This window comes from Xiphophorus couchianus, chromosome 11, assembly GCF_001444195.1.
Source record: "Xiphophorus couchianus chromosome 11, X_couchianus-1.0, whole genome shotgun sequence".
Lineage (NCBI taxonomy): Eukaryota > Metazoa > Chordata > Actinopteri > Cyprinodontiformes > Poeciliidae > Xiphophorus > Xiphophorus couchianus.
Genome location: NC_040238.1, coordinates 10,529,738 through 10,556,157, shown reverse-complemented (window position 1 = coordinate 10,556,157; position 26,420 = coordinate 10,529,738). Strand labels below are relative to the sequence as shown.

At 38.6% G+C, this 26,420-nt stretch overlaps 1 protein-coding gene and 1 long non-coding RNA gene across 2 annotated transcripts in view; one reads left to right on the top strand and one right to left on the bottom strand.

The window, feature by feature from the left end:
- klf8 (Kruppel like factor 8) overlaps positions 1-26,420 on the top strand; it is a 73,172-nt gene that overhangs the window by 11,939 nt on the left and 34,813 nt on the right. The gene's annotated exons all lie outside the window — the stretch shown is intronic.
- On the bottom strand, positions 20,417-21,118 carry LOC114152488 (uncharacterized). Its single transcript, XR_003597123.1, has 3 exons — positions 20,851-21,118; positions 20,620-20,710; positions 20,417-20,511 (listed from the first exon to the last, which is right to left on the bottom strand). It is a non-coding gene; the product is annotated as an uncharacterized LOC114152488 (long non-coding RNA).

Below are 26,420 nucleotides of genomic sequence, written 5' to 3'. Positions count from 1 at the left end.
TGCATGTTAAACACAGAAATAAAAAAGTTATGTTTATGAAGTTTCAAAAAATCAATACGAGCGTGCATATAAATACAAAATGTCAACAGTTATATCTGTAAATCATTTATAATGCTTTGATAAAATGTATAATGATTTAAAACAACCAAAAAAGGTCAAACAATCATTAAAAGCTTCAGTCTGAAAATTTTAGAGGGTCTTGGTTTACAGTAGTCATAATGGAAACCATCAGTCCAGTCCTGTTCTCAGCTTCCTTTAATTTGTTATGTTCAAAAGATGACATTAGTTTAAAATATGAACTTTTATGTGCTTTAAAGAAGTGATTATTGTTGTATGTTGTGCAGGAAATCAGACTTTTGAAGAAGTTAGTCTTGAACATGAAAACAAAAAGAAAATGCAATTGTTTCTTGCCCCTCTCTAATCAAAATGTAAAAGTATGGCTTTCAAAAGCTTCATCGTTGCAGCCTAACTGGAGCTGAAAAGTTATCCGAGACTGACCTCTGACCCTCTGTCTTTTGAATATCAAATAATATTTCTAAAATATTAGTAGACTGGCTTTGGTAAATATTATTTCATATACTGCATGTTGTTAATGTCTACACTGGTTTGACACAGACTGTTAAACGGCAAACAGCTGTTACGTTTTATGTTGAAAAAGCTCTTTTAGACAAAATAGAAGCAGACAATGATATTTAATTAAAGTTACTGACGTCCATGCTGGTAGCAATAAAAAAAAACAAAGCAATTGTGGTTGTGAAAGAAGTATTAGCCAGACGATGAGATGACAGAAAGTCTATCTAGGTTATTGTTCATTGTCTCATGAGATGATGTGGACAAAATGACACTTCAAGTTTTCCTTTAACTGTCATTTAAATCCTTATTTTATATAATCTTTTGTAGTGGTTTGAAAAGAAAAAAATCTTTTACAGGATTTGATTAAACTCTGTCTTCTGTTTTGCCTACATTAAGCGCTTAAGTGAAGATTATTGGACTTTCTGACATTTAAAAACGATGAAAAGTTCTTTTCTCTTTAAGCTCTGACAATGATAGAAAACGACAGAGTTTTCACTCTCGTGAAGTTCCTCTTTACAAAATGTAGAAATTTTGTAGGAGATCTTTTTTATCGTTAGCTTACTAACTTACCATTGATTATTGGTATAGTGATTATTGTATCTTGTGAACAAAAGCCTCAGCTTTTAGAGTGCTGTAATAGAGAATCACAGATGTCCAAAATGTCCAAACTAACCAAATTTATTTTTGAACAAGTCAACGTTAGCACTGCAGCGCAGCTAGCTGCTATGCGCAGACAAGTATCAGTTCAAAGCTTTGGTAAGGCATTATTTAAAAAGTTATATAATTATTCATTTGTTGATTTTTTGCTATTAATGAAAGCCCCAAATAACATCAATCTCATTTGAAACTAAATCTCTTGTTTTATTTCAAAGCTAATGTAAGCACTCCTGCTACTCAAAGTTACAACAGCATTAGTTTAAAGCTCCAATGAGTTATTTCCCAAACATTACTTAATGATCTATGTGTCTTTTTTCAGTAATAAAGAAGACACCTCCAAAAAGACATGCTTATTTGAAACTAAATCTCTATTGACCAAGCTATAACGTTAGGACTACAGCGCTACTACAGGAATTTCAAAAAGTAACAGTTCAAAACTTGTAGAAGCCGTTCTTTTTTTTTAAAAATTTTTTTTTATTTTTGAGATCCTTTTGGATTCATTTGGCTTTTTTTGTTATAAAGAAGGAATAACAATAATAGTTGAAGCCAAATCTCTAATGTTCCTGTTCATGTCCAAGCCAGTGTTTGCATTGCAGTACAGGAAGTTTGAAATGCACGAGTTCAAACTGCCATGAAGTGAATCTTCAAACATGGACATTTTTTTGCCATTTACCAATCATTTAGAGAGATAACTGTTGTAGTTTGTGTGTTTGTCTTCTGTACTCAGGTTGTAAAATCTATGCTGTAACTTGAATTTTTCTAATAACCACAGTAATAAAAATGCTACAGCATGTCAAGCACATGAAGAAGTACGACAATAGCTTTCTACTTGGCTAGCTACAGGCTTTGTGTAAGGATGTTTTTACACCAGGTCTATTTAGAGAGAAGATCAGATCTGAATTTGCCCACAGCACCTCTTGGAAAACTTTTCCCATGTGCCTGATGGAGGCATCTGTCAGCGTTGTTCGTGTACGCAGGCGTGGTGGTGGCCGTTTGGAAAACACGCCCAGTCTCTTCTGATGTCAGCAAATCGCAGGAAGCAGAGTTGAAGTTCATGTGAAGTTCATGAAAGGTCAACAGGATTTGTCATGTGGGCTTCTGCTCCTGAGCGCTCAGCTTTGTCAGGGCTGTGGCTGTAATAACACACCTATTCATGTTTGAATTGCTCTACTTTTTATTTTCCGCGCTTATCTTGTTTTTTTTTATGAGTTTTGTATCCATCGTTTTATTTGCTGCTGTTCACTGTGTCACTGGGGGTCAAATTAATAAGCCATCATTCAAGTATTTTAGTGATTTATATCCTTTAGTGTATAATGTCTGGCTAAAAATATTGCAGCACATCGTTTTCTTCTTTGATTACATCTTGTTCTGTTTTGCCTTCCAGTTGAAATCATAAACTCTAAACACAGGATATTTTCATCATAAATGCCACTTAGTGCAAGTGAAAGCATGCCAGTAAGCTGGAGGTTTACTACCAGCATGTTGTACTTCCAGAGGACTCAGAGGCACTTACTTGTGTGTAAACACACATACGTTCACATCCTGACTCTGGCGATGATATCAGCGTAAAGATGGGTTGGAAATCATTCTGTGGGAATGAGGCTGTCTCAAAATGTGTGGCCGTAAAATCCGATCACACAGTGTTATGTTCAAAAATATCATAAAAGAAGATTTAACTTTTAATTTGCTTATTTGTAATGAAGCTGCTCTAAATGTAGATGTCTAGATTTTGGTTGCAGTACAACACTTAGCATTTCCATGAAATCTTAAATTGACCACTAAATATTTCAAAACATAATTATGTATTAAAGAAAAACAAAGCAAAAACTGAAAAACTATGTGTGAAAACTAAGTTGCTTTCTTGCAGGTCAAAAATATATTTTTAAAAACTCAATATTCTCAAAAGTGGACTTCCCAGGAAATTTACCTTAAAACAAAACAAGGGCTCCGTCTCAGACTCTACAGCTTTCGGTTTTCATGGTAACGTCTTAAGGTCATGACCAGACCAGAAAATGATTAACAAGTCCAAAACTACCTCAAGTGAGAGCCAAAGCCTTTTTTAAAATTTATTTATTTTTTTACAAAATTAAATAATTTATTTCAAATGTTTTGTCTTCCATCAACCTTTTCTAATGTGATTCTTCAAAATACACATTAAAAACATCGATGGCAGCTCTGTTAGTTGACCATGGACTCCTCTAATCTGGTACATGAAACTTGGCCTGAACTGATTCACAGCAGAGTAGTGGTCCAAAACACAGCAGCCAATCCTCAAATGAATGAAATAATGACAATAAATTCTGATTAAATTGTTTGAAATTGTTAAGACTACAGGTTTCACACTAAGGTCTTTGCTCTAAACAATTTTGCTTCTTTACCTAATCTCTTTTTTTCCCTCCAATGACCTAACTGTCTTCTTTAATTTTATTTAATGAAATGATGAGCCTATCAGTAAACATAACTTCTGATTTACAGTTGAAGAGAACAAGGATTTCGAGCTCTGACTTTTAAGTTTGATTTTGAAAAGGGAGCGGAGACACGTTGGCACTGGATGTTCAAAGGAAAGGAAGTGTGTAGGCGTGTTCACTACGGAGGCCTGAGTAGGTCTGAATGTGCGCGTCCGGTGGAGACGTGTGATGTAAATTACGTGAATGAGCGTGCGGTAGTGGCGGACAGAAGGGGTTTGTTAAGTGTACGGGACACACTTTCCTCTCGCTGCGAGTGTTTGCTGCATGCCGGTGTTGACACGCTCGTGTGTGTGTGTGTGTGGGCGTGCTGTGCCTCGTGTGTTTGCGTGAGGACAGTGGCCGTGTCACCTTAGATTAAGCCTGGATGCAGGGCTGGTGATGGTGATGATGTTGGTGGTGGAGCAGAGCGACTCCCCCCGTGCCCACCAACCACGGCACAGTCATTCACCGGGGGGGTGAAGAATCCCGTCTCTGTGGCAACCGCGGCGGCGCTGCCAAGGCGGCCACAAAGCAAAAGTGAAAAGAGGGGAAAGAAAGCGGCGAGAGGAAGAGGAGAGAGGGTGGTGGGTGTGTCAGTTCCGAGAGAGGAGGAAGATAATCTGTTTCTTTTTTTTCTTTTTCAGGGTAAAGGCTACACACTTGCAGGGTTTCTCATAAAAATGATGATAAGGGCTTCAGCTGAAAATAGAAATGAAACCAAATAAGACTGAGGTCATCTGTTCTCCATGGTTTTCCCTCACCCTTTTCCCTGTGACTTCATCGCTGTGAGGTCGGGCTTTTGAACTGGAGTCTCAGCTGGTGGTTGTCTGAAACCGTTACTCCACTTGACTTGATAAAACTCTGAAGTCTGTTTCACTGTTGGATTCCTGTAAGTAAAAGATTCATAAAACAGGAGCACACTCTCTCTCTCCCTCACTGACAACAGCTTGGATTTGAACGGAGAACGGTGAGAGTTTTAAGATGAAGCATTTCTTCATCCCAAGCAGACACTTTCTTATAATCTTTTCATGCGGTTTTGATCCCTATGAGAAAAAAGAGCATCGAAAGTCTATAGAAAAGCTCTTTGAATACCTTTGGAAAGCCTTGATGACTATTTATCAAGATTACTTCAAAAAGAAATGTGAAAAATGAATACTTTAAATCTGCATGGTCACTCATAAAAAATGTTTTTTTTAACATATTTGTTAAACTGCCATTACGTTATGACAGTGTAATTTGAGACAGAAAATCTGTGAAAAGATTGATCTCCTCCACCTTCTCCCTGAGCTACTACTGTCGTCTGAAGAAATGCACCGTTCCTGACCAAAAACATCCAATCAGAGTCAGGAGGAGGGTCTTAGCGCTGTCAATCATCTTCATGTTCACACCTGGGGTTGTGGTTTTCCAGTCTGTTGCAACTTACCCTTACAGGAAAACTGTTTATCTGTCATCATTGGTGGCCATGCTAACTAGCCTAGCATTCACAACAGGCTATGCTTGAGCATAGCAGAGAAAAGGGGAGGGAGGAAGGAGCAGTTCCACATGGAGGTTGGTTGACAGCACTAAGATCTGCCTCCTAGCTCCGACTGGTTGCTCTGGGAGCACTGGGAGAAGGCAAACAAGCTGTTGGTGTGAAACTGAATTAGACTTTATTGACAATTTTTCCTTCAGTGACTGTCAAAGAACAGATGTAGAGCTCTCAATGTGTGTCACAACTACAAGCAAAGTATCAGGAAAGAGAGGTTTGCATCAACCTAATGGAGCACTTCAAATGTGAAACTGAACCATGATTCATTTACCACATTGTGTACCTGCTGGGGGGAAATCAGCTGTTGAAATAAGAAATTGAAATGTTTCTCATACACACATACTGCCACCTTTCAAAGTACTCAGGTAGAAGTACTTCTACTACCTGAGAAGTAGGTTAGTGAAAAGCAAAAAGAGGAAGACGTGTCACCTGCTGGGCTATTCTAAAAAAAATGCCACCTTTCCCTTTTTAGCCTCACTGAGATGACAATGCTAGATAAGATGGGTGAACTAATGGCCTCAAGAACTAGCTGGTATAATGTAAGTTACCAAAGGGCATAAAAGTTACTTACCTGCAGAGACACATACCTTACATGCAACAAGCTTTCCTTTTTTCTCATTTCTACTGTAGCGTAGCCTTATCACAATGTTTAGCATGTTCTCACCTGGGGCTGTGGTTTTCCAATCTATTGCAGGTGATACAACTCATTTTAAACTGTAAATATTGGCTTTTTGACATTGCTTTTGTTTATGTAGAAGCTCATCAGAAGCAATTTATTTATTTATTGTTTTGGAATACTTCAACCACAATGATTAGTGAGGGTTTCCCAAGCTATTGGTTTCTGTGCTAAACCTTTGCACCAACATTTGGGCATCTTGGAGACCATTGCTAGATGAAGATGTTTACAGCTTCCCTTTAAGTCTACGTCAGTGCACCAAAACAGCTGAACTAATATATAGTTTTAACTGTGCGGTCTTACCCTTATAAATCAGGTTGAAATGGAATAGAAAACTCCTATCTGCATCAGTGTTTATGTAAGATGAACAAAAAGATCAGATATCCCAATGTATGATTACTGTATATGTAATGCACACATAATCCTCAACAGAAAATCAGAATACAACATGGGGACGATTAAATATTTACTTGACGACATCGTTTTTAGCGACATATTGAGATGACTCCAATCTGGCTCTCTGGCTATAGAAAACCAAATCCATTCTTGTTTTTTTTCTTCCTTTAAATGCCTCTAAATCTGACACCATGGTCCTGAACCAAAAAAAGAGTCTTGTACCTTCTCCTGCCCAAGTGGAGGAGTTTAAGCAACTCGGAGTCTTCCTCACAAAGGAGGGACAAGTGGAGCGGGAGATTAATAGGTAGACTGGTGGTGCGTCCGCAGTGATGCGGACGCTGTACCAATCTGTTGTAGTGAGGAGAGAGCTGAGTCAAAAGGCGAAGTTCTCAATTTGCTGGTTAAGCTATCGTTCCTACTCTCATCTATGGTCAAGAGGTTTGGGTATAATGACTGAAAAAACTGGACAGTATGGCTGAAAGATGTGTTACGATACAAGTGTTTCATTTCAGTCGATATCGATAATTATTGATTAGTATTTAGTTTTACTTTTTCTCCTCTCATTGTCTCCTGGTTTCAGCAGACGTAAATCACTTTGTGTTTGAATTGAAACATGCGCTACAAATGTAGATAGTGTTTTACGGATTGGAATAAGTATGTTTGTGAGAACACACTGAGTTGTGTCCGCTGGTCTTTCTGAATTAGGTGTGAGATTTGGAGAGGTGCTTTGACCACACAGCCTTGACGCTTGGACAGGAAAAATGTGAACTAACTTTCTGTTGACTATATGTGTGTGTGTGAGTGTGTAAAGGGAAGAGGGTGTGTAGGGAACTGGTGGCCGGCTTTGCGTCAGCAGGGTGTGGTGTGATAACAGACAGCTTCTCTCTCTCTCTGAGAGCTTTTTGCCTGCCAGATGGAGACACACCCAGTTTAGCTCCTCACATTTACCGTCTGTGTTTGTGGTTCTGTTGTTGTTTTTTTATTATTATGTCTGACCCAACATTCAGGCGACCGCAAGGCAAGAATATGTTACTCTGTGGCGCAGCTTTTGTTTTTCTGGCGACTGAATTGTAGAAACAAACTTAAAGGATGAGAGGTCCCTGGAGACGGGCCGTGTTTGGCTCAATTCCAGTTTACAGCATCTGTTGGTCATAAAAAAAAATAAAAGCAATCAGTGAAGCAAAAAATCCGTAAGAGACCAAATAATCTGAGCTGCAATAACAGAAATATCTTAATGATCATTGGATGCATATCCAGGAATTAAATTCAGTTGAAATCAATTGAATATTTAGCTGTCATTTTTAGCAGTACAGACCAGTCATCAGTCAGATTCTGAGCCAAATTAATTTAAACTTTAAATTAAATTGAGGAAATTCAGTTGACAATTTATTGCAAAATATGAAAAATTTTATATGAAATATGAACGAGGGATTGAAGCAAACCCTCGTTCTGAGCAAGCATTTGGTGAGAGTAGAAAGGATCTACTCACCTTAAACAATAGAAACCTCAGCAGAATACAACGCTATTTATTTTGTCCCTACAATGATTGCAAATAATGCATAAATTGAGATTATGGTAAAAATGGGAAAGTGGTAATATTAGGTTATTAGTCTTTAAGCAGACTATGCCTATAGCAGCTAAGCCACAGTCACTTTAAGCCTAGTATTAAATGTAAAACGGATGTATGTCTCAGGGAGAAAAACACACCAAGCAGTCTTTTTAAGAAAGACTGAGGACAAAGTCATCAGCACTGTGTGTGAAAATCAAAACACATCCTTACTGATGGAGGATAATTAAGAGGGTAAGTAGCAGCAGGTGCTGATCAAGTGTATTGATGAACTGATCGCCTGCGAGTAGACAAGTCATTAGGAAATGATCCTATGGAAGCAACAGTTGCTTCTTGTCAAACAGAGAAGTGTTGCAAGTCTGTAAATTTACAGAGAGAATTCCTCCCAGGTGTCGATGTCTCAGCAGGTTCATCTTGAGGTGAACCCCTGCAGTTCTCCAAGGCATTGCAAAATCTCAGTCAACTGAAGCAATGTTGTAGAAAAAGAGAGGGCCAAAAGCTTTCGACAGTGATGTGCTAGACAGATAGTCATGCAGACAACCACTACTGAAGGTGGTTTTACAAGTTGCTAAGCCATAGGGTGGAGTTTTTCCTTTTCTAGCTTATGATCTTGAACAAATAACATGCTGTAAAATTCCGTTGTCCCTTAGATCATTTACAAGCTGCAATCTGGTGTTTTATTGTGTCTTTTTTTTGTTTTTTACAGAGTCAGATCAAACAAGGTAACACATGACTATCATCTGTACGACTTCAGCTGTGATTATGTTCCTTTTTAAAATATCTTGATATTAATTTTGATGTATGTATGTATGGATGTATTGATGGACAGACAAACAGATGGAAAGAAGGTATTGGTTGGATGGATAGTAATGATGGCTGGATAGAAATGGATGGATACGTAGATAGACAGAAGGTAATGGATGGATGGATGGATAGATTGATAGAAGGTGATAGTTGGATGTATGGAAAGAAGGAAATGGACAGATAAATGGACTGATAGGTTAATGGAAGGAAAGATTGAAAAAAATGTAAGTTCCATATTTTTCTAAACGTTTCCACACATTTTTATATATATATGGAATCTGTTTACACACACACACACACACACACACACACACACACACACACATATATATATAAACAGACGGAAATCTTTAAGTTGTTTCAATTAACTTTTAATAAAACTTGGGCTGCACATTACAGGAAGACAAATACTCTATTTCAGACTGCCTCTGGCCACTAATTCAAAAAACACCTAAAATAAGTGATGCCCCTGTGCCCTCTTGTTTGCATTTAGTGATGTTATCTCTGCGTCCTTTCCGGTTAAGTGTCACTGTCAGTTCCTACATGTCTGCATATGAAGATTTCTTGGTGACTCTGACCTTGTTTTCGTCAGATTCCCAACTGCAGAGACATTTCCCTTGAAGCATGTTTTCTTTGTCCTTTAGGACGTTGAGGAACATGCATGACAGTTCTTGCCGAGGAATGTCAAACACATCTTAGTCAGAGGTATCATGTAATCAGCGGATAGATCTGTGAATGCCTGACAGCTGGTGATTTGGTTTCCGCTGCAAATGAGCACTTCATTATGTTCAATGCTAGAAGGAAATTTATAAATTATATAGATAGTCCCAAAATAAAAAGATAATGTTTTAATGAACATATTTAAAAATATATATATTTTGAGCCTTTTCCTCAACATTTACAGATTGAATATTTTTTCTTAAGCTTTATATGATAAACATCCCAACTAGATTTTTCTACTAAGAGCATGAAACTCTCACCACCATATTTCACCAGTAACTACTGGTCGGTCTTTGAACTTTAAGAAATTTCCTCCTGACAGAGTGGTTCTAGCTCTAGGATGTTGCTGTGTTTTCCAACAATTTTTATTATGTTAGTCTCAGGGAGGAAACATTAAATAATAATGCTCTCTATCTAGCTTTCTAGGTAGCTACATACATTCAGCTAGCTAGTTAGCAATATGCAGCTAGCTACCTATACATATTTAGTTAGCCATCAATCTGTCTTCATTTTTGTTCTGTTAGTTAAAAGTTTGTGTTTTACCTGACTGTGTAAGTCTTAAGCTACTCCTTATTTATAGAGATTTTCCTTCAAGGCAGTCATTTATCTATCAATCTTTACTTGTCTTATTATGAGTCTGTGTTCCTGACCATGATAGAATATTCTCACAATAGGCTTTGATTAGAAAAGAGAAAACGGGACATATGGCAAACAAAGGAAGAAACATCTCTTATGACAAAAAAACACCCTTAAGCTGACAGAGAGTACTTTAAAGTCATTGTAGGAAACAGGGATTAAAAAAGTGTCTTTAAAGGTCTGACACTTTGTTGTTGCTAAAATACCATTTTCTGTCTGACAAATAGTTTGTTGTCAGAGTTTGGTAGCAAAACAAACCACAGCTGAAATCCAAATGAAAAACACTGAAAAACATTCAGAAAGCTTGGAGACTTTTTGACTAAGATGATTTAAAGAATTGCAAGAACAGCTGACTACTTTGAAGGCAAAAATAAATACACACGCTTTCTGACATCTTTTTAATTATGCCAGATGCAAATCTCACTTATTTACACAGTTTTAACCTCAAAGTACTGCTGCATGTGAATCCTTGATGTTTCAACACCTTATGCTCATGGTACAGAGAAGTATCTTGTTTCCTCTCAGACCATCGGCTCACCTCAAACTTTCCACTTCCTGGGACGTAAGCCCTCTCCAAAGGGGGCCATGGCCCTTTAAGGGGCGTTGTTGCGCTGTTCTCAGCTGATGCAGGGGTGGAGGGAGTAAAATTGTCAGGGAGTGGCTGAAGAACCGAGATAAGTTGGTTCTGTGTGGCTCGATGTGAAGCAGAAGTAGCCCTGTTGTAGTTCCTGTGCTATTTGGGACTTTATCAGCCACAAGGCTGATGTGATGTAACCGGATTGAGTGTCTGCTCACCTTTTTTCTGTTGCGAATTGCAGGAGTTGATGTTAGAAATTGTTTATCATCTGAATGAAGTATGAAGTTATGCAGAAAATATCATAATCAAAAAAGTTGCATAGAGGTTTTTCCATTTATACTCCAGCAGTAGAGACATTGATAAAGTTTCAGTAGCAGGTGCCCCCAAATAAAAATCATGTGTGCTACTGAAGAAATGGAATCCAAATCAATTCACATTCATCATGCATAACAACTAGCCCATTTATAGCAGATCAAGTTCAAAAGATTTACAGAATTTGTTAGTCTCCCACCAGCGTTGACTTAAATTAAGAGTGCTCAATTACAAGATAAACAACATCTCTTAACTCTATTTTTCTGAATTTTAAATCCTTTGGTGATATGAATAAATAAGTACGGTAAATAAATAAACCTAGCACAAAAATCTTATACTTTAAAAATACTTCATAATTGCAAGAATCTTATGAAAAAAAGGTTAATCATGATGTGTTCAGATCAGAATTAAATATAATATTCATTTATTTGTCCCTTTGGAGTGAAGTTTCTGAGTATAAGAAGCAAAGCAATGTGCGAGTAGAAATGCATAATAAATAAAATGTAAGAATAAATGTTTAATAAACAGAACAATACTTACTTAGGCATGTTTATTTTTTATTTCTGTATTCTGTGCAAAAATACAGAAAGATCTGATACCCACATGAAAATAGAAACCATACTAAAAAAAAGTATAGAAGCAATGTTGTTCAGAACTTGTCAATAAGAGTTTTCTACAACAGAAATGTGGAATATGCGTTAGATTAAGAGCATAAAAATACAAGACAATAGTTTGGTCTGAAGCCTTTCTTAGATATAAAGCATTGTTAAGGAACCACTTCCTTCCTGTTCATCTCTGGATTATTGTAGGTGTGTGTCTGAAAGCAAACTTCACTTGAAAAGAAAACCAAAACTGGTTGTAGTTTCTGTAGACATTCTTGCTGCTTCACATTATTAAAATTCTGAAAGTGAAAGCCAACTGGCATATGACCTATCCCATATTTTGGTGTTTTGACGACAGCAGCATCAAAACGTAACCAGTGTGAAAGACCATAAGGATGCATTTTTCAGTTGCAATGTGCCTTTACCGCAACTTATTTCACTATTGACTCTTGTTTTATCTTGTTTATTGGATTGGATGTTTATGATTGGAGAAACAACATATTTTGGTGATTCAACAGTTAATTCATTCAACAAACAGGGTCCTCAAAAGTTGGAGTACTGTCCACAGGTTCAACAGCCTGGCTTCTTCTTTCCTTTGCCTGGTCACACACTCATCCCATTCTTCAACCAGCTTTTTTGGGCATGGCATTAGCATCTACTTAGAAACTTTAAATGATGTCACATTTGTACGGCATATAGTTTGTTTGTTCCCCATGTGCGCGCTTGGGTTCTCTCCAGGTATTCTGGCTTCCTCCCACAGCTAAAAACTTGATTAAGTTAACTAGTCTCTACATTCACTTATGTATGAGTGTGTGTCCGGTTGTTTGTCTTGTTTGTGTCTTTGTGTTGTCCTGTTACAACACATAGACACCCTGGCAATCTGTCCAAGGTGTACCTTGTCTCTTGCCCAATGATCGCTGGAGATAGGGACCAGTACCCTCTGCAACCCTGCAATTATACAGTGATGGTTTAGTGGGCATTCATAAGGAAAATGTATTTTTGTGTTGAGTAGCAGCATGAAAAATTCACAACGTCCTCTATCGGCCAATCAAGATTAGCTCCAACAACCAGTGGAAATTCCATCCCTCCACTCGGGACCAATCTCTATCTTGGAGGATGACGATGCTCACCATCGTTTTGAACACCAAGCAGGGTTCAAAAGAGACTACCTCCAGAGTTTGGGAGAGGACAGGATAGAACAATGTGCCTGTAGTTGTTCTTTTTTTTTAAAGCTTTTCTAAAAAAACCTACACCAATTCCATGCCCAACCTGCCTGTTGTTCCGATTTCAACCCCAACAAACTCTTGTGAGGTCAGCATACACATACTTTTCAAAGCCCCTTCTCCATTGTCACGTCTCACTCTAGCCGGTTAATGTCTGGTTTGGTTGTAGCTCAGTAGGGTGTGTCTCCGTTGGCAGTGTGTTCCTCACTATGTTGGTGGGAATGTGGGACCTTGGGTGGACCATGAGCGCGCAGGAACTGTGGTTGATTCTCCGATGATGTAATTTTGCGTGTCCCCTTCAGCAGCCAGTTTCTCTTGTTGGATGCAGGCTGCCCCATCCAGTTGATGCTGCATGCTCTCTTCTGCCACAATTGATAAATTAAAAGTTAACTGTGGAATTAATCTATTTGCATCTCATACTATGTCCTCATCTGGGTTGAAAATGGTGGTTGAGATGTTTTTGAGGAGTTTAAAAGTATTGCCTTCGCTCATACAGTCTATCTGCCAATCGACGAATGCAGTCTGTTGTCAAGTCAAATCCCTTGCGCGCAATACCTGGATAGGTGTGGCTTGTACCAAAAGAGGAACTACTGCACATGGAGACAAAGCTGGCTGGGGAAGAACTGGTTAATGTTAATGTTCCAAAAATAATTTTTTAGTCCTTGCATATTCCTTAAGCATATAATTCCTGAGCATATTTTACCTACAGGTTATATTCTTCATTTACTTTGATTGCTGTATCCAGTCATCTCACATGTAATGAACAACCTTCAGTGTGAGTTAGAGGCCGAAATGCTTGCGATTTTTCCTTGAATGCCTGACAGAACAACATAAATCTAGATGAAGTCTTCAGGACCTTTTGGAAATTCCAAGAGACATAACTTCCAAAAAGATTAAATATTTGGGACTACATTGAGGTTTTGGTATTTTTGTGAAGTATTTTTTGTACTCTTGCAGCCAACCAGCCACCACCCATCTGCCCATCTCATCCATGTCACTTATTAACCAAACCCCACCCTTGCAAACACACACACAGCACAAAGTGAGGGAGGGCAAGAGGAGGAAGAAAATTGAGACCGGGAGGGGAAGGATTTGCTGAGCTAAAGTAATGACCTTCTGTAAATTTGTATGTTAACTTTTGGTGTTGAAGGACTCTCAAGCCAAAACCTTATGACCATGATAGCTAGCACAGGCTGTGAGTTTCGCTAGATTTTTCTTCACACCCTTGGTCTTGTACGAAGAAGTTTGTCCTTTTGCGTCTCAGGGCTGAGGCCACGCAGGGAGGGGCATGGATGTGTGTGATTGGTGTGTGTGTGGGTGTTAGGGACTCCAGTTACAGGAGTTGTGCAATGTTTGGACCCTCAGCTGGAAACCAATGGAAACTGACCTCCCTGTCCTCCCAGCAGACTAATCTGGTGCAAGTCCTCTTCTATCCAAAGTACGGCCCGTTCAGAAAACTGAACCTTGTTGTCACAGCTCAACAATTATATAGTGACTTTAAAGAATAAACAAATGAAACAATCCTTTAAATGCGACACTTTATTTAATTTAAATAAGGTTAAAAAAGCATATCAGTATTTAGTCCCAAATATCTGGAGGGCCATGTTGTTTCCAGACAATCACTTTTATCGGAAATTCTGAACAAATCTGGTTCAGTTTGACATGTGGACTACCTAGAATACAATTATCACCACCTGAAGGTGTTTTTGACTGTTTATGAGTCATGACTGATATGAGGCCTGACTGGTTATATTTTTTATGGAAGTTTGGACTGTACGAAATACGAAATTGTTGTTGCTAGGTCTTTCAGTGTTAGCAACAACAACATTTTGTTGCTGTTAGCATGCTAACTTTAGCGTTACTAAAACTGAAGTTAACTCTAGGATGCCAACATTAATGTATCCAAAAATTGTTTTCTAACAACTGAGATGTGGGGAGAACACCTGCTGCAGTTTTTTAACAAGTGTGGGGAGAAAATAACAATTAGCATAAAATGATTGGATTTTAACTGAAACATGTTGATTGGCTCTGAGTTCAAGAACGTAGTTGCAGCAATGATGTTCCAAAAATCTCAGTCTGATTTTTTAAAATTTTTTTATGTTGGTGTTATTGTAATGTTAAAGTTACAGATACAATGACCTGTTGTACCACAGGACAGTTTTTGAGGAATGAAATTTTAATAAACACCACAAAATTGCAGACTGGATAGTCAATAGCTGGATTCGAGCACGCTATAGTTTTTTGTTATGTTTTTGCAAGTTTTTACTTAATTTCTTGTCGTCATAGCCCAGACCTGACCTATTTATTATTTTCTAGCAAACATACCTCCAATAGCTTGAAGAAATCCAGCATCTCTTTCAACATTGCCAGCTTCAACGTTTCCAGTTTGAATTTGGTTCTTAAACCGAGAGGTGCTGAAGCTTTGAAGCTTTTCATTCAAATTAAAGTCACGCTATCTTGGAGCACCGTGAACAAAAATATAAGCCAACCAAACCAGCAAACGGTGTTTGTGATAGAGAAGGACTTTTTACGCCAACACTCCCCATTACTAGTCAATGAATAATCAACCTGGAACTCTAGTTGCACCTGTTCACTTCTGCCTCTTTTGATTTGTGGATAAGCAAACCCGAGGATGATAAAATCTAACCGACTATGAGATTTGGCTGCATAAACGTTTAGGTTGATGATAAACTGTGGCATTGTTTCATCTGTGAATTGTATTTTGTATTGCAGGATGTTTAGCAGTGCTGTGAACTTAGATTGAACCGCCAGTGGAATGAAAAAAAAGCCGTTATTAGGTGGGCAAATCTTTTCACCTCGTTTGGTTATTCATTTTCCTCTTTTAGTATCGTAAAGTGACAGGAATCCCCAGCAGCAGTTGAACACAGAAAGAAAAATGGAAACCTAATTATTTTCTGTGCAGATGTTGTGTCCAGGTGCCTGTGAATGTGTTTCTTCTTGAGAACTTTTTCAAGAAACCCATGACCACAAGTGAAAGATGTGCGCATATGTGAGCATGCATGGGAACGAAGTGAGGGCATGAACGCAGCGGCTGACTGGGGTAGTCCCACCCTCCCCCCTCCCAACCCACACATGCATGCACTCACACACACACAAAGCCAGAGGGGGTTTGTAGAGAGGCAGCAGCGACACGAAGGGAGAGCTGACCCAGATAGTCTCACAGTCCCACCCTCTCTGGCTCTCGCACTGCAAAAAAAAAAATTGTCTTTTTGCACTAGTATCCTTCCTCTTCATCTGCAAAATTCATCAAATGAGGCCTAAACATTCAGTTAATTTCAATACCAACTGCTCTGCATGATGCCAAAAATTATTCACGAGAACAGAGTTGAACAAGGGGTTGAAACCCAGACTATAGAGCACAGAGCGGAAATGGAAAAAACTTCTGTCACAAACTTACAGCATGACTCTGGGCTCTCATCAGATCTTTGCAGCTTTGCAGCAACAGACTGGTTGTTCTGAGCGGGTGTGAATGTGTGGGATCGTATGAGGATGAAGCAGAGCATTCAGTTCACGCTCAGCCAGCCTTCAGAGGATAAAAATAGGTTTTAAAAAATGTGGAGATTGGCCTGTTATGAAGCCCAGACACAGCCAGTGCTGCATGTTATTTTTGACACACTGTCGACTTTCGTTGATTTGTGACAGCTAAAATTAGTCGCTAAAGAGTAGTTTGTTATAATCACTTCATTATTTGCTATGATTGTTGCATGTAGTTTATTTTACAACTGCTAGTTTTGCCCATTTTGGTTGTGCTATTGCAGTTGCTGGGTCAGTATAACTTCCTCCCTATTAAGTTTGATTTTGTTACTATAGAAAAAAAAGAAAAACAGATGAATACCGTTAAATAAATGAGTTGACTTAAAATGTAAAAGTTGCAGTGATTTTGGTTTCCACCAGGAGGAGCTATTTCTAGAAAAAAATGTTTTCTGCAGTTTTCATTCATATTAAACATGCTAATTTAACCCTTTATGTCGTAAATTTTATATTTTTGCTTGTTTTAATTGTATGCCGTTCTTTAATTGTTCTGTGAGTAAATATATTTACCCATTTATTCGTAACAACTGGAACTTTCAATATCTAGCAAATTATTTTCGCAATTTACCATCTATTAATCATCATGAATGATGTATGTGAGAATGTGGCTGTTCTTATTTATTAGTTTTTTTTGTTTTTTTTCCCCAGTTATTTGTTAATTCTTACATTGTGTGTGAATTGTGAGACAGTTATTTTTTGTTTTTAAGCATATGCACTGACTGATGGCACCTTTTAAATTTCGTTGTCCTTGTGACAATGACAATAAAGATTTATCTATCTTATCTTATCTATTAAAAGAATGCCCCTCAGATTAATTTCACCCCCTGCTACGCCTTTCGCCAGGGGTGAAATTACCGTGATAACCCGATATTGACTGGAAAGCACAACGTCTCCCTTTTCAAAAACATGAAATTTTCAGATAGCGGAATTATGGTACTGCTAATTTGGCTGGATTGCCAGCAATCCTTTTAGGACTTAAAGGTTTAATGTCAACCTGAAAGCACTAAAACACTCATCCCCCATACAATATGTGATATTTACACTGTCCATGAGAGGGAGTAATTTATCCGATAAAATGTATTTAAGACCAGAGTTTGGGACTCAGTCTAAGGTTCACACAACAAGTCTTAATGCTTAATTCCGTTGACGCCACACAGCAGTGCATTGCTTTCAGAAGTAACAATGGATGCCGCCGACTGTGGATCGATTTTTAAAGTTATTCAGGAAAGGAGTCGACATTATTGTCACAAGATGATGACAAGACAAACGAAGCTAATAATGCAAGTTCTGTAAAGAAGTCTGTTTGGATGCGTAGTCGGAACCAAGAGTGGTGGGATTGTGATGTGATTCGCTTCATTGACGCAGGCTTCTTTCATAATTTTCCTAATTATAATGTTCAGCCATTGTTTACTTCCCAGTTTACTGCGTCTGGGTTCTTGGGGAGCAGAATTACGAAACATGTCTCATGTCAATAACAAAAATGTTGGATGTGACATGACCTTTACAAACTATTGGATATGTATTTGGTTTAGCACCACATATGGGAAATCAGAATTATGGGTGAGTGAAAAGTTTAGAAGTTGGCCGTTCAGACTGATGTGAAAAATTTATCACATTCTTGCATCAGTCTCCATTCATAAAACTGAATGAGAAAGCAGCATTTGCTTGAGCCTGCAAAGATCAGAGTCAACATGCATTGTCTTTAACATATGTGCCCCCGTTGTGCTGCCAAATCAGCCCTGATGCATTGGGGCATGGAGTTGGGACCTCGGGGGAAGTCCTGTGGTGTCTGGCACCAGGACGTTGTCAGGACTCTTTAAGTCCGCGTTGAGGAGCCTCTCTGGATTAGGCTTGTCTCTTGACATATCCAAGATGTAGGATCTGGTTGACATCTGCAAATGTTTAATACTAAATGAACATGTTTTTGTTATTAACTGTCTCTGACTTGCTTTTGAGATACTGTAATCTAAAACTCTGTGGCCATATTCAACAATTTAACCCATTAGAAACAGTTTTACTACGAGCAAAATGCACCTGGATTGTTTTTATGTCACAATAGGTGGCATAAAAACCTATACCCACACACTTGTGGGTATAATACTGTATATTTGTTTAGTGAGAATGTTGTGAACTAAATTATTGATTCATTTAAATCTTTACTTGCTTTTTAATTAATTTCTTCCTTGCAAAATTGCACAATTTTACCAAATGTTTGGTCTAGTTTCTCGTGCAAATATCTTAATTCATTTGAAATAATATATTATATGCAATGTGTTCATATATGAGGAACATAAATGAGACACATTTTTATTTTTATTTCATTTTCTTTTTTCACTGTTTCCACACAAAATAAGACATAAATGCTTGTCCACTTCTGGACCATCTGGTGGTGTTTTTTTTGTCCAAACATGTCCAACATTGTGCTGCGTTCAGGAAAGGCCTGACGTCTCTCCTGTAGTGTAGACCTGAGGTCACTGAGCTCCTGGCTGGGGGAACTGGGGGTCTCCACCTCACCATAGTCCATCCTGACTCCCCCTCATCCCAGAATGCCACCTCCTCTGCTGCCAGTACTCTCTGCCTTCCTCCATCACCTGTGAACACAGAACAACCATTATGAGCTGCAGGCATCTTTGTTGTCATTAAAAAATAAAAGATTTTAATGACAAATTTAAAAAAACACTGCCACAAAAAACATTTGTGGCAACTTCCAGCTTGGACTGCACACACAAAACATTGAAAGCTCCAAAAAACATCCTATTAATGCATTCTTACAGAACATAAAACAACTTTAATGGAAAAAAATAGAAAACACTCAGAAACAGAAAAAAAATAAATTAAAAGCACTTGGTATTTTAAAAAATCCTCAGAAGAAAAATATCCGGGGTGATTTTATTGATTGATGTCCAAGTTTTTATTATTTCCAAGGGGACCAATAGGCATTATTAAAATGAATGATTAAAAAATGTGCGATGCAAAGAGCACGACAACTTTTTCCTCCCTGAGCTACTGAGCAAATAGTGGCAAAGTGCGTGGCTCCATCTGTACTTACGCAGGTGGAGCGGATAGACAGAGCACAGCGGACTGCTGTGCGTAAAGGTAACTTTATAGATAATCTGGAAAATAAATTTACTACCATTCTGCTCACAACAGACCAGCATGTACATGGCTGGCAGATGTGTTTCTATGTATGAAGTAGGAGCCAAATCCCATCGCTCACATGGACAAAAAAGTTACGAAGGGCTGGGCAAAGTGAGAGTTGATCTGTTAAGTTGACTGAATAAGACAATATTAATTTAAAACAGGACTATGGAATTTTTTTTATAAGTGTCTTGCTTTATTAAATTGACAAAATATTGGTTAATACAGAAGTATTAATACTATATATCAATATCGGCCCAAATTTTCAAATTTGTGCTTCCCTAACATTTACTTTTCTGTACTTGTGACTAACCAGTAACGATAATAGCTCACTTTTTACATCAACCTGGGAAAAAAAATACAAAAATCTGAAATTATATTCAACTTAATAATAAAGCAGTGGGTCTACAAAGACGCTTATAAAAAGAATGTCTATACTCCTGTTTTAGTTTATCTATTCATCTTCAGTCACTCTAATAGATGAACTCTCACTTTGTCCGGCTATTTTTAACTTTTGTGTCCCAAGTTAGTGACAGGATGTGGCTCCTTCATCACAGACAGAAACACATATGTACTGCCATGATGCACAACACCACCTGTTTGTTGTGACAAGAATGATAGGAAATTTATTTCCAGTTTGTCTAGCTACGCTAACTCGCAGCCCACTGTGTTCTGTCTGATCCAGTCACAAGGCAGCAGCTCCAGCAGGAGAAGAGCTGTTGTATTCCAGGCATCGCACCAGACATAACAACCTGAAAAACAATAAAAACCCAGACATCAAGCAATGAAATCTACCCGGACGCCCCGGACCGAACTTGAAAATTGGAGGTTATGCTGCTAATCTTAGCATTTGTCATCAACTCGTGTACGGAATTGAGAACATTATGCAAAATAAATAATCACCCATCTGAAACATAGTGCTATAAATAGTAAAACATAATTCAATGAAGCTTTGAGGCAGATAATTTGCCTCAATAAAATTTACTTGAATTTACAGTACTTGAATCATTCAGGGAATTGTGACATCTCTAGATTAGTAATAAATTTTACCTGCTTCTTTCTTGACCAACATCTGGATGACGGGCAGCAGGTCCTGGACGCAGCTGGAAAACATTTTTGTGCATTATAAATAAATAGCAAAATCAAAATATTTACATAAACAATATTGAAGCAATAAATATCACAAACATTTGAAAATATTAGATACTCACACACAGTTGCATCTCTGTCCTCATCACGGACATCAGAACGTGCCTGAAGAGTTCTGATCAACATCCATGTGACCCCCATACTGTGAAGTGTCTGTGGAGATAAATAAATTAATTAAAAATAAAAAATATATACAAATAAATACATTCATGTTATTCTCTTTCACTCGGTGCACAAGATAACCAGCCATTGAGCAATCGGGAATAAACGCAGTGAATGAACATAATGCATACCGGCTTCATCCCGTCCCTCCGTCCTCATATTGAAGATCACATCCGCCATGTTGTCGATTTCTTGTGTTTACCACACTCTGGCTTGCTGTACTGGGTTATAACAGAAGACACAAGATAATAACCGGGAGATCAGTTTTACTTACAAATGTCTGAGTGCTCACCACTAAATGTGAAATCATAACTCACAGGATTTCACTTCGTCCTGGTGGACTCTGGAAGAGCGCCTCGGCAGCGAGGTCTGAGGCCTGGCTGTTGAGGCTGGGCCATTTTTCACGTCTGAAAAAATAAAAGAAGATGCGAGTATTTTTAATAGTTTATAACATCAGATGTAATAAAAATATAATAAGAAATCTCATCCTACACATGTTTTGGCATTATGGAGAAGGCAGACCGCTTTCTGTAAGAAACAAATAAGACACTTGTGTTCATGTGGAGGAGAGTCGCTACTTTGCGATGAAAAGCATTCTTTTATTCAAAACAAGGCCGAAATCTCGTCACGTCGGCAGAAACACTTCTCTTGGAAATGTGTACACTGGTGGCTCTGTCTGCATTCCACCACACAATCTTGGATGAGCTTGGCAGACATGCAATGTTGACAATGCATAATCAGATTTACCCTGAAAATTGTACTTAGCGATGCACACTTGGTTACATCCCTAAAGTGAGCTAAGTGTGGCCAAGCGCTGGTGAATGTCACTCTGTATTTGTTTCATTTATATGACTTGTAACATTAGAACATTTTCGGCATTAATGCCTGTTTTATATTTAAACAAATCTCATTATTTCTCAAGGTAATAACACTGAGGGGTTTCGGCCGGGTCCTGGAACTGATGCTGATAAACACACCTGGGTGGTGCACAGAAGGTAAAATGGGTGAACTACAACAGAAACTGCAGTCAGAAAGGCAGGTGCTCAAAAGTTGATTGGCATTTGCATTGGTCCCAGCAACTTCTTTTGAATATGAAAGCCTCACCTAGACCCAAGGGGAGGGGGGTGATAGGGCAACACAGACACACACAGTTTTTGACAATTCTTTGCAGTTTCCTACAATTTCCCATTCTGACAAAAAAAACAACTCTTGCCCATAGCCCTCAATCTCTAAGCGCGTGGCAGCTCTCGGTGTCAATAGCTGTCGAAAATCCCTCTTTTCATGCAGTGAGAAGATGGTTGTAAGTGGGCAAAAACCTTTTTACCCAAGAAGTGGCCGATAAAGAAGTGAAGAAACTCTGCAGCCTTCTCTATTTTTCTCTTGCAATCCTCCTCATCCCAGCTACCCCCACCCCAACTTCCTGTGGTGGGATCAGAGACTGACAGGGTCACACCCACCCCACCCTTTTTTATTCCTGGAACTCCACAGTGGGACCCCCTTCTCCTGGGTGGGGGTTTCACACACAAGCATCTTGTCAGTTCTCATTTATGCACACAACATGCGCATAGGCTTACTACAGACTCTCACAATCGCTACTCGTTAGTGCTGCTCTTCACACTCATGCACACACACACACACACACCCATCTAGCTCTTGGCCCCCCTCGGTGCGCTCCTTCCCCTCTACTGCCTTGTCGGAGGGCAGATGTGGATCAAGTTGGATTTGCTGAAGATTCCCAGTGTTTGCTTCGATCTGTTTGCAGTGAGAACATGCGTGTGATCTGCAAGCTGAAACGCCATCCAGCTGACTTGAAATCTCTTCTTTTAATGTTCACATTAAACACTTAACCCCATCCATCTAGAAAGCCAGACAGACTTAAGTTAAACACTCAAGAATTATTTGCTATTGTTAGCAAATTAGTGTTATGTTTACACTATGCAGATTTTAAATCCAAAACATTTTTGAAGGGACTAATATTCAGAGGTGCTCTTGCTTCTTTTCAATTGTTCCTTTTTATTGTGTATGGGTTGCCCTGATCAGCTCTAAACTGTTTTCATTACACATGAGTAGTGACACTTGTATGTTGCCCTCAGTGTCTTGTAAATGACTGCAGATAAACCTCAATCCAAGTCTCCAGACTGTCTTTAAATTTTATTTGCCAAAGCAGGCTCAGTTGTGTGCAGGGGTGTGTGTGTGTGCGTGTGTGTGTGAGGGTGGATGGAGAGGAGGGGGAACAAAAAAAATAAAAAGATTTGCTTGTTAACAAAGCAAACTGACAGTGTGATGAAAATCAAAATACACACATTCTACTCTTCCATTACTTTGTGTGCTTTTTTATGTTTTGTAAAATTGCTACTTCATTATTAAATTTTTATAGAGTATGTTTTTAATCATATTGAAATTAAATGTAACAAAACAGCACCAAATATAGCAATGGCCTCTTGTAGATTAATATTCACCAACACAGCTTTCACAGCAAGTGATATAACCAGTAATGACTTCAATATGTCTAGTCTAACCTTTTGAATCCAAAAATAAACTCGACAAGTTACAATATTTTCTTCAATTTTTGATGTCAGGCAGATCATTTTTGCATCATTTTAAGGGATAGCATTAAATACATACCCTTAGCATTAGTTCAAAAGATAATGGCTCTAGTTTCACAGATAGTTTAAGCTTTAGCTACACAGATAGCTGTATTCTATGTTTAGCAAGACTGTCATTAGCTTCAATTTTATGAATAAAATGAATGTAAGTTAGACATATAGCATTATCAAAAATTAGAAAAATAGTATTGTCTTTAGCAGTATGGATATCTTAACACAGCATTATTTTTAGTTAGCAAGATCACATAAGATTCAGTTAGCATTAGTTGGAAAAAACAGCATTAGCTTCAGCAAGTTGGATACCATTAGATTCGGTAAACATATAGGATTAGCATTACCTTTAGTTAGGTATTAGTTTTAGTTCCACAGATGGTATTAACTTTTACTGGATAGACAATTTAGCTAGAGTTGGAACAATAGCAGATCATATTAGCATTTGTCTAACAGTTATTGGCAGTGGTCAGTAGAAGACATTAGCTTTAATGTCTTCTACTTTAATGTCTAATATAGTTAGTGCTAATATAGCTAGCTAGCTAATATAGCTAAATAAAATTAGCTATAATAGCTAATGCTATATTAGACATATAGCATTAGCAGTTTAACATTAGTTAGACAGGAGGCATTAGCATGAGATAAATACTTTTAGTATATGGAGTTACATCTGAAGAAACAATCCTGCTGGATTCTACAGTCCATAAGTTCACCGGGATGAAATGAGGGTAATATAATGAGATTTTTTTATTTATTTTTTTTCCATTTTTTTCTCCGAAGAGTTTTTGCGGCGCTAGTGGCTCGTATTTTTTCTACAGTAGGCAGACAGGAAAGAGGGTGAGGAGAGGGGGGAAGACATGCGGTAAAGGACCGGGTGTCGAACCCGCGACGTCCGCGTCGAGGACTAAGGCCTCCAAACGTGGGGCGTGCTAACCCCCTGTGCCACCACAGCACGCCCCATAATGAGATTTTAACATTAAAAGTAGATAGCGTAAAATTGCTGATACATGTTTTATCCTCTCTTAAAACAAAAGTCATATTTACCTAAATACTGAGCCTTTACAGGTAACTGGTGCTGCTTTACTAAAAGTACATTGAAGAGTTTTTTAAAATGCATTTTCTGCTTAAAAAAAAATCCAGTTTAGCCTGGAAAGAGATCACATACTGTAGTTTTAGTTTTTTTTACTGTAGTGTCTACTGTAGTTTTAATGCAGTAGACAGTTTACTTTTCAACCTGCAGATGATCTTCTCTCATAGAGCCTAGTTTGATTATCTAGCTAGAGCTTTATCTTGTCATCTGCCATTGGTAGGACTGGACATACTGGGGCACGATGAGTGGTAGATGAGATGTCACGAGTCACTAAAAAATTACAATGGAAATCTTGTCATTTTTGAGAAAATATTGGTTCAAATGCTCCAAACAAATTGCAAAGGGTAAAAAAAAAAAATGTGATCACAAATAGACGAAGCCTTTTTTGCCTTCATGTTCAAACTTCCTGGAAGCAGAACTGAAACACATACCAGTATAGATGAAGTCATGTCATTGTGGTGCAGTGATATGTACATTATGGCTGTGTTACTGTAGAAGCATGCTTTACTACCTTAGAAATAACTTTTTCTGTGTCACATTTAATTGTAGGACAAAATGCCAACACGGGCTGCACAGTGGCGCAGTTGGTAGCACTGTTGCCTTGCAGCAAGAAGGTCCTGGGTTCGATTCCCGGCCGGGGTCTTTCTGCATGGAGTTTGCATGTTCTCCCTGTGCATGCGTGGGTTCTCTCCGGGTACTCCGGCTTCCTCCCACAGTCCAAAAACATGACTGTCAGGTCAATTGGTTTCTCTAAATTCTCCCTAGGTGTGAGTGTGTGTGTGCATGGTTGTTTGTCCTGTATGTCTCTGTGTTGCCCTGCGACAGACTGGCGACCTGTCCAGGGTGTACCCCGCCTCTCGCCCGGAACGTAGCTGGAGATGGGCACCAGCAACCCTCCTGACCCCATTAGGGACAAGGGTGAACAGAAAATGGATGGATGGATGGATGGATGGATGGATGGAAAATGCCAACACATTTTGCCCCAGAAGTCATTTGTTTTTCACACCAAAAATATGCTTTCATCTATGGGAGTCCAGTGAAATATCAGACATAGTCAGTTTGTGGGTTGTGTTGTTGGTTTGGGGGGAAGGTAAATGCATCAAGCTGCATTTACCTTTGTTTAGAGACACAGAGGGGGCTCTGTCTGGCCACAATGGACCTGGGGAGGGGTACTTGTGTGTGTGTCCTCTGCATGAGAGTGAGAGGGGCGGTGCTTACAGCCACACCCGACCTGATTAACTTAAGGCCCCACCCCACTGTGGAATCTGCTGGGGCTGGGTAGCATACCAGCATAAAACTCAGCACCATGGTTCAGGCTCACAGGAACAAGAAAAAACACAGCAAACTGGTCAACCAGAAAAGTTAGTTGACAAATAAGCATCTATATATACAGTAAGGAGGCTTTTACAAATCACTCAGATTGAACATTTTTGCTTTAGATGCAACCAGCTTAGCCTTGCTTGTGCTTAAACATAAGATGCTTTATAGTACGGATGGTCTGATTGTACCAACGCAATGTTTTTTGTATAAAGCGTATGTGTGTGAACGTGCTGACCTTACAATATTAGATTATTCATTTAATGCTCAGAAACCAGGCCTGTATTCACACCAGCATCAGCTGAAATTATAGGGAAGGGAAACAGAAAGTAGCCAAGTCAGCATGTTTTAAAAGTCCAAGCAGGGGTCGTGACCTGCAGCACCAACTGAAATGGCGCAATGTTTTTACTATACTGATTAAAGCTGTGAGCAATTCTAAGGGATGTTGTTACAGTATGTTTAGTATTCACACTGCTTGGACTTTTTATTTGATTAATCAGCACAAAGTGTCTGTGAAATGGAAGGAAAAGATTGATTTGGTTTATATTTGTTAAATGATTACAATTCTGAAAAGTGTGGTGTGCTTTTGTATTTCGCTCACCTGAGTCAATAATTTATAGAATTGCCTTTTGCTGTAGAGACGTCACTTTAGATCTCCAGCAGTATGTTTAGGGTTTCAAGTCTTTTGCAGCCCCTT